Here is a 7,892-nt window from a genome sequence, read left to right on the forward strand (position 1 = left end):
TTTACAATCACCCCCTAAAGTTCGAAAATTCTCAATTTAGTATCAAATTTGTAATGTTACCCTTCTGTTAAGATTTTTTTGTTAAATCATAATAGCAACCTTTAAATTCCAAAAATAACTGAAAAAAAAAAGGCAGGAATGGTCCGGTGGATTTGGTGACCCATAGACCAATCTTGTGGGTCACCACTAGACAATGGCGTGGGTCACTGGTCACTAGACTCATGGTGCTTTTTTTTTTTTTTTTTTTTTTTAGATTAAGTTAATTTTGTAATGGGGTAACTTATTTTAAACTCCTGAATTACCACACGAATTGACAAGGCACCTCAAACTTCAAAATCTCTCAGTTTGAATATCTGAACTTTCAATTGCAGTCAATTTGAACGTTTCCATTAGATTTAGCCGTTAACATCTAACGCCAATACTTAAAAAGACCAAAATATCTTTGATTTTCGTTTTTATTTATTTATTTTAATTTGGAATTAAGGTAAATTTGTAATTTTATAAAAAAGTCAGGGGTATAAATGCTATTGTCTCACTTGTAACGTTTAAAATATAACAGAGGAATTCAAATTTACCGCAATTGAAAGTTCAGGAGTTCAAATTAAGAGGTTTTGAAGTTTGAAGGGGGCTTGTTAAATCGCGTGGTAATTCAGGAGTCTAAAGTGAAGTTACCCCTTTTGTAATTTTATAAATTTTATATAGGTATAAGGGTTATTTCACCTATTTACAGTCTGATTTAACAAAAAATCTTAACGGAGGTATGGCATTACAAATTTTTTTAAGTTTAATATACTAGCTTGAGAGTTTTTGAACTTTAGAAAGATGATTACAAAAGTAATGAAAATTTAAGAGAGTTAATTAAGTGAAGTTTCCCTAAAAAAATAACTATTATGAAACCTTGTAATTAACTTGTTCTTGCATTAATTTTATTTAAATAAGTGTTGTTTAATATTTGGAACTTTTTGAAGTGTGACATTTTTCCAGTTGAATGACTTTTAGTTACCTTTTGGCTATGATCACAAGGTTTCATAATAGTTTTGAAAGTATGATCCTAGCTAAAAGGTGTTACTTCAACTAAAAGCCATTCAACTGGGAAACGTTCATACTTCCAAAAGTCCCAACTATTAAACAACATTTGTTTGAATAAAATTAATGCAAGAACAAATCAATCCCAAGTGTGTCTAATCATTAATCAATTGCATATAAGGGTTTAAAGGCTTTTTTAAGTCGTCATGTCATCTAATATTGGAAAAAAGAGAAGGCTAGGAAATGTCTTAGAAAACTTATGGCGGTTATGATAGTGTACATTGCACATCCTTATTGTAGTTAAAATACAAGCTAATAATCTAGCATCGACCTCTTTTGCGCCTTCGGTTCCTATTATGCTTTCTAATTTCTCTAACCTTGATAAATATCTGAAGGAGTCCATCAGGAGCTAGAGCTAAAGCCTGGGGATCAGGATTCGAAGCAGCATGAGGAGCAAGAGGCAACAATGGTTACTTGCCTTATAAGATGATATGAACATTGTAAGAAGAAAGGAATCGTAGTAGCACATTGTTATGGTCAGTGTCTATATCATGGCTTTATAGATTGTCTCATACTTCATTCTAAAGAGGAAGTTGTGGGTTTGGGCATTGAAACTTGCGCAAAGAGTTGCCTGATAAATATCAAAGGAACTAAGTTTCCGCTACTTGGACTTTGTTTCGAACAATGTTATGAAACGCATGTCAAGAACCACGATTATAAGAACCGCCCACACAACCCATGAGCTCAGGGTTTGAGATTTGGTAAAGAGTTCTTTTCCTATCTCTCTCGTCATTGAAAGAATGCACATATAATATTGCATGAAAAAAATATTCACGTCGAGTAAATGCTTATCAATTTTCTTAAATGTCAGAAAGAATGTTTTTAAATTGTAATATTATTAATTTTTAAGACTGCAAGAAAAGGTTTATTATGAATATATATTCACAAAACATTGAACGTTATTTCTTTCACATGAACCTCAAAGTGTACCACGCGTTAAAGCACTGCCAAACATCTATTTATCACTATCATAGCCAATAATTGTCAATATATATATATATATATATACGGTTAAAGGGTTGTCAAATTTTAGTGAATTTTGACAAATATGTATAGATAGCCAAACAAAAAACCCAATCGAGTGATTTCATTTGAATTGACGAAATAGAGTTCTCATTTTAGTGAATAGCCTTCTAAAAATTTTAATAATGAAAGTGTTACCATAAGTATGGTAAGCTTTTACTTATTTATTATTATTATTATTATTATTTTGTAATTTGAACACAATTTTCCTGTAACTGACCTTCTATTTACTTAATTAGAAGCATGTATTTCTATGCTTTTTTCTATCTACTTTATTTATTGAGCTGCATTTCATACTTATCGCATTCTATGTTACAGATTCAACTGGAGGCTTTTTAGAGCAATGTGCAAGACCCCGACTTGTTACATAGAAGTTCTCAATTTTCTCTTGTTTCAAATGATGTTTGTTTTTTAATAATATGAACCACGGATGCTTTGCTAGTTTGTTTTATACAATATGTATTTGAGTTTTCAAGTTAACATTAATAAAACTAAAATTTGTTTGTGAAAAATAAAACATTTAGAGAAAAAAAAAGAAATAAACAAAAATGCGTGTCAACACTAGCACTCATTAAAACTCAGCAATCATCTCCTCCTTGTCCAAATTGATTAATCATTTTGGAGTGATAATGCGAATGTGACTAACGCCTTTACTCGATCGTTACAAATGGTATTAGGGCCAACTAGTAATACCATGTGGTATTGTTAGACCCACATAACGTCACCACAAAAAAAACAAGGTTTAGTGACATGGTTATTTGGGGCATTTTTGGCTAAAAAAACGTCCCTATTGATTTCGCAACGCTTGATTAGGGGCACTTGGGACATGTCGGTTTTTATGGCGACTAGAATTTAAGATTGAGACGTTTTTTTACGAAAAAACACCTCGAAAAGGGGACGTTTGGAACAAAGCGCCCCCCTTTTTAAAAGGGGGCACTTAGTTGTGAAAAACGCCCCCTTTTTTAAAATGGAGGCGCTTCCTAGGCAAGCGCCCCCTTTTTTAAATGGGGCCACTTCCTAGGCAAGCACCCCCGTTTTTAAATGGGGGCACTTCCTAAGCAAGCGCCGCCATTTAAAAAAGGGGGCGCTTCCTAATCAAGCGCCCCATTTTTAGAATAAGGGTGCTTCCTAGGCAAGTGCCCCCTTTTTAAAATAAGGGCGCTTCCTAGGCAAGCACCCCATTTTTTTAAAAGGGTTGCTTACCTAGGAAGCGACCCCTTTTTAAATGGGGGCGCTTGCCTAAAAAAGGGGGCGCTTACCTAGGAAGCGCCCTCATTCTAAAAAGGGGGCGCTCAGGTGGGCAAGCGTCCCCTTTCATAAATGGGGGCGCTTACCTAGGAATCACCCTCATTCTAAAAAGGGGGCGCTCAGGTGGGCAAGCGCCCCCTTTCATAAATGGGGGCGCTTGCCTAAAAAAGGGGGCGCTTACCTAGGAAGCACCCTCATTCTAAAAAGGGGGCGCTCAGGTGAGCAAGCGCCCCCTTTCATAAATGGGGGTGCTTGCCTAAAAAAGGGGGCGCTTACCTAAGAAGCACCCTCATTCTAAAAAGGGGGCGCTCAGGTGGGCAAGCGCCCCCTTTCATAAATGGGGGGCACTTGCCTAAAAAAGGGGGCGCTTACCTAGGAAGCGCCCTCATTCTAAAAAGGGGGCGCTCAGGTGGGCAAGCGTCCCCTTTCATAAATGGGGGCGCTTGCGTGTAAAGGGCCCCTATTTCTATATGGAAGCACTTCTACGCTGCGAAGCGCCTCCAATAATTAATATTTAGAGAAAATATTTTTCCCATGCAATCCATATATATTTTTTATTTTCTTCTGATATACAATATGCAATACAATATTGTATTGCGTATTTTCTCCATAAATATTGGATTAATCCATAAATATTTTCTCCATTCATCAATCTCATACAATCTTATACATATATATCTCACAATACATATCTAATCCATATATACAATCTCATATCTCATAAGACAATTAAATCCAAAATGATGATATCATAAACACAAAGTGTACGTACCACATCTTAAAGAGTTAACAAAAATTATACCATACATATGAAATAAAATATCCAAAACGATATCATAAACACAAAGTGTACCACCTCTTAAAAGAGTTCACAAAAATTGTTTATTACATATGAAATAAAATATATCAACGAGTTCGCTTAGCATTTGGTGTCAAATACGTACTCAACCTAACAGGTCAAGTATACGTACGTCACTTAACGATTACCTGCAAATGATAAAACCAAAAAAAATATATATATTAAATTACAAACTTATATCTAACTATTTTGAAAGTTCAAACCTATATATAATTAGATTATATTACAATTGACTAAGATATGAAGATCTACACATACTTTGTGATGATCCACAATGGTCGCCTTCTGCATCAGCTGCATCCTCATCTTCATTTGTTAATTCATTCTCACCTATATATAAATAGATGCAAATGTATATTATGCAATCATATATATGTTCTTAAGTCAACAGTAATGAATTGTGTTTGAGCAGCTAGTTCCCCTATAAAAGGATAAAAGATAAAAGAAGAACAGCATAAAATAATTTTTATTGTGTTTAAATTATATAAGCCAACATTAAAGGATAAAAGATAAAGGATGAAAGATAAGCCAACATTAGAATTTCAAATTTTATGTTGTTCTTCCTTTATCTTTTATCATTTATACAGCAATAAAATAATTTTTATTGTGTTTAAGTTATATAAGCCAACATTAAAGGATAAAAGATAAAGGATAAAATATAAGCCAACATTAGAATTTCAAATTTTATGTTGTTCTTCCTTTCTCTTTTATCATTTATTGTGTTTAAGTTATTTTTATATAACTTAATGTTTGAGCAGCTAATTCTCCTATATAACTAAAAATAATTTTGATGCGTCTGCTATCCAGGCGCCCTTAATTAAGTGCGCCTGGATAGCAAGCGCCATTAATTAGGGGTGCCTGCCAGCTAGGCGCCCTTAATTAACGATGCCTGGCTGGCAAGCGCTACCCTAATTAAGGTATATTCCGGACTCCAGAAGATCATCATGTTTCTTCCACAATGGTATATATACAACTTTTCCAAAGAACTTACATAAGGCAATTAAAATTCAAAAAAATGGCACCAATCTCGACGAGTAATTTTGGATAGTAAAGTGGACTATTCTGGCACTACCAATAAAGAGGAAAAACAAAGGAACATGATAATAAAGGATAAGGAAAAACAATAAATTTTTTTTAAAAAAAAAAAAAAGAAAAGAGGTATTCCGATCCACTTAATTCTGCAATAATAATTCAATACTAAATGTTAATATGAACGAACTGCACAGTGAAATCAAAACTGAATTAAATTTGAAAGAACACTCCAGGACAACCACGGAGATTCTTCAAAATTGTGATTGTTGCATTCAACAAACCAACTACACCCTAAAAGTAGAGAAAACTTTGTTGAATTTAAAATTCCTAATTCTCATAAAAATCATAATACATAAAAAATCTGACTATTAGAATCCCAAATCGACAACTTAAAGAGACAGCAGATACAAAGAAAAACAGAGACAGAGACAGAGAGAGACTCACTAGTACAGGAACATAGAGAGAGGCAGGCCGGTTTCGACTGGAGAAGATGGCCGGTGGGTTGGCCAAACGTGTGGGTCACTGGGCGCCGAAGAGAGAGATAGGAAAATCGAGATTGAGAGAGGGGCGACTAGCGCCGTAGAGAGAGATATGGATCAATATATATTGAGGGAGAGGGGAGAGGCTAGGGATCTAATATATATATATCCTGATGCAGAGAGGGGGGACAGGCGGGCCACGCGGGGAGAGGTTAGGGAAAATATATATTGAGGGAGAAATTAAGTCTTAGAGCGGGAGCTGAGGAATCAAAAAGAAAATTAAGTTCCCGCTCGCAAAAACAAAAAATATAAATATATTAAAATTAAAAAACACTTATAAATTTATTTATAAAAATAAAAAGTAAATACTAAAAATTAAAAAACATTTAAAAGAGACTTAAACTAAAAAATATATAAATGCAAAATCAGTTAATGTGGTTGTCTAGATTAAAAATTAAACTATGTGATATAAAAACAAAAATAATACTAATTCAGAAATTATCGGGATAGGCCACAATAATAATTTAATTCTTGTAGGCACCCTTAATTAAGGGCGCCTAGCTGGCAGGCGCCCCTAATTAAGGACGCCTAGATGGCAAGCGTCCTTAATTAGGGGCGCCTGCCAGCCATGTGCACTTAATTAAGGGCGCCTAGCTGGTAGGCGCCCCTAATTAAGGGCACCTAAATGGCAAGCGCCCCTAATTAAGGGTGCTTGGATAGCAGGCGTCCCGAAGTAAGAGCGCTTGCAAGCCAGGTACCCTTAATTAGGGGCGTTTGCCAGCCAAACTCACTTAATTAAGGGCGCTTGCTAGCCAAGCGCACTTAATTAAGGGCGATTGCAAGCCAGACGCCCTTAATTATGGGCACTTGCCAGCCAAGCGCACTTAATTAAGGGCGCTTGCTAGCCAGGCGCCCTTAATTAGGGGTGCCTGCCAGCTAGGCGCATTTAATTAAGTGCGCCTAGTTGGCAGGTGCCCCTAATTAAGGGCACGTGGATAGCAGGCGTCCCGAATTAAGGGCACTTGCCAGCCAAGCCCCCTTAATTAGGAGCGCTTGCCAGCCAGGCGCACTTAATTAAGGGCGCCTAACTAACAGTCGCCCCTAATTAAGGGCAACTGGATAGTAGGCGTTCCGAATTAAGGGCGCTTGCCAGCCAGGTGCCTTTAATTAGGAGCGCTTGCCAGCCTGGTGCACTTAATTAGGGGCGCCTAGCTGGCAGGCGCTCCTAACTAAGGGCGCCTAGATAGCAAGCGTCTTGAATTAAGGGCGCTTGCCAGCCAAGCACACTTAATTAACTAAATTGGGGCATATCCTATTGGAATGTCCCGAATTAAGGGGACTTTTTTTGCGCAGGCGTTGCTAATTTTATTTTGTGTCGTTTACACAATAAAACGTCCCTATAAGGGGATGTTTTATTAAAACGCCTATATTCCAAGCGTTACTAAACCTTGTTTTTTTTGTAGTGGGAAGAAGTTGCGGGGGTAGTGGCCTCTTTAGGAGGGGAAAGGAAAGTACTAGGAGTTATCAGCTTGGCAGGATTGCCAATGGTTAATTGATTGGGAATTGGAGGGACTTGAATCTTTGGCAAATGGGCTAGATTTTTGACATTCTCAACGATATTATCAACCCGTGGGTAATTATCCCACCATTTTACATACCAATGTCAATCTAGCTTGTCATCAAGAATGACATATTGCCATTTTATGATCCAAAGAATTTTGAACTTTTTGACAAAGTGTAGAATGCGGGGAAATTTGGCCCCATGTTCATCAGTATTGTAAAGATTCTTGAATGATTTGAAAGTCTCAACGAGTTTTAGTGGGAGGATATCAGGAATAAGACCAAACTTCATCCATCATCTGGAGAACCAGAGAGGGAGGATGCCTCCTCCAAATTCTTTATCAAAGTTTATGAACCAAGAGTGGTCAAACTTGGGGTTTTGATAAAGCATAAATTTGGACCAGGCATCAATGTAATCATAATAGCAAAACGGGATTGGGAAATCTTCCAATTTTCTTGGGTTAGAGGGATGTTCCCCCCATTCTTTTTCAGGAATGATTCTATTAAAATAGACAATGTGATAAAGTAGTTTTTTGAGTTCAGTTTTATTGTAGATGGGAGTGAAATGAACAGACTTTGTCTGGAGCAAGGTATTAGTGTAGTAT

General features: G+C 36.5%; 1 long non-coding RNA gene across 1 annotated transcript; it reads right to left on the minus strand.

Annotated features, from left to right (window-relative positions):
• Positions 1–4,224: 4,224 nt before the first annotated feature.
• Positions 4,225–5,813, minus strand: LOC132180441 (uncharacterized). The gene is made up of 3 exons (XR_009440153.1): positions 5,693–5,813; positions 4,475–4,546; positions 4,225–4,344 (listed from the first exon to the last, which is right to left on the minus strand). It is a non-coding gene; the product is annotated as an uncharacterized LOC132180441 (long non-coding RNA).
• Positions 5,814–7,892: the final 2,079 nt, after the last annotated feature.

Source organism: Corylus avellana, chromosome ca5 (genome assembly GCF_901000735.1).
Source record: "Corylus avellana chromosome ca5, CavTom2PMs-1.0".
NCBI classification, from domain to species: Eukaryota; Viridiplantae; Streptophyta; class Magnoliopsida; order Fagales; family Betulaceae; genus Corylus; species Corylus avellana.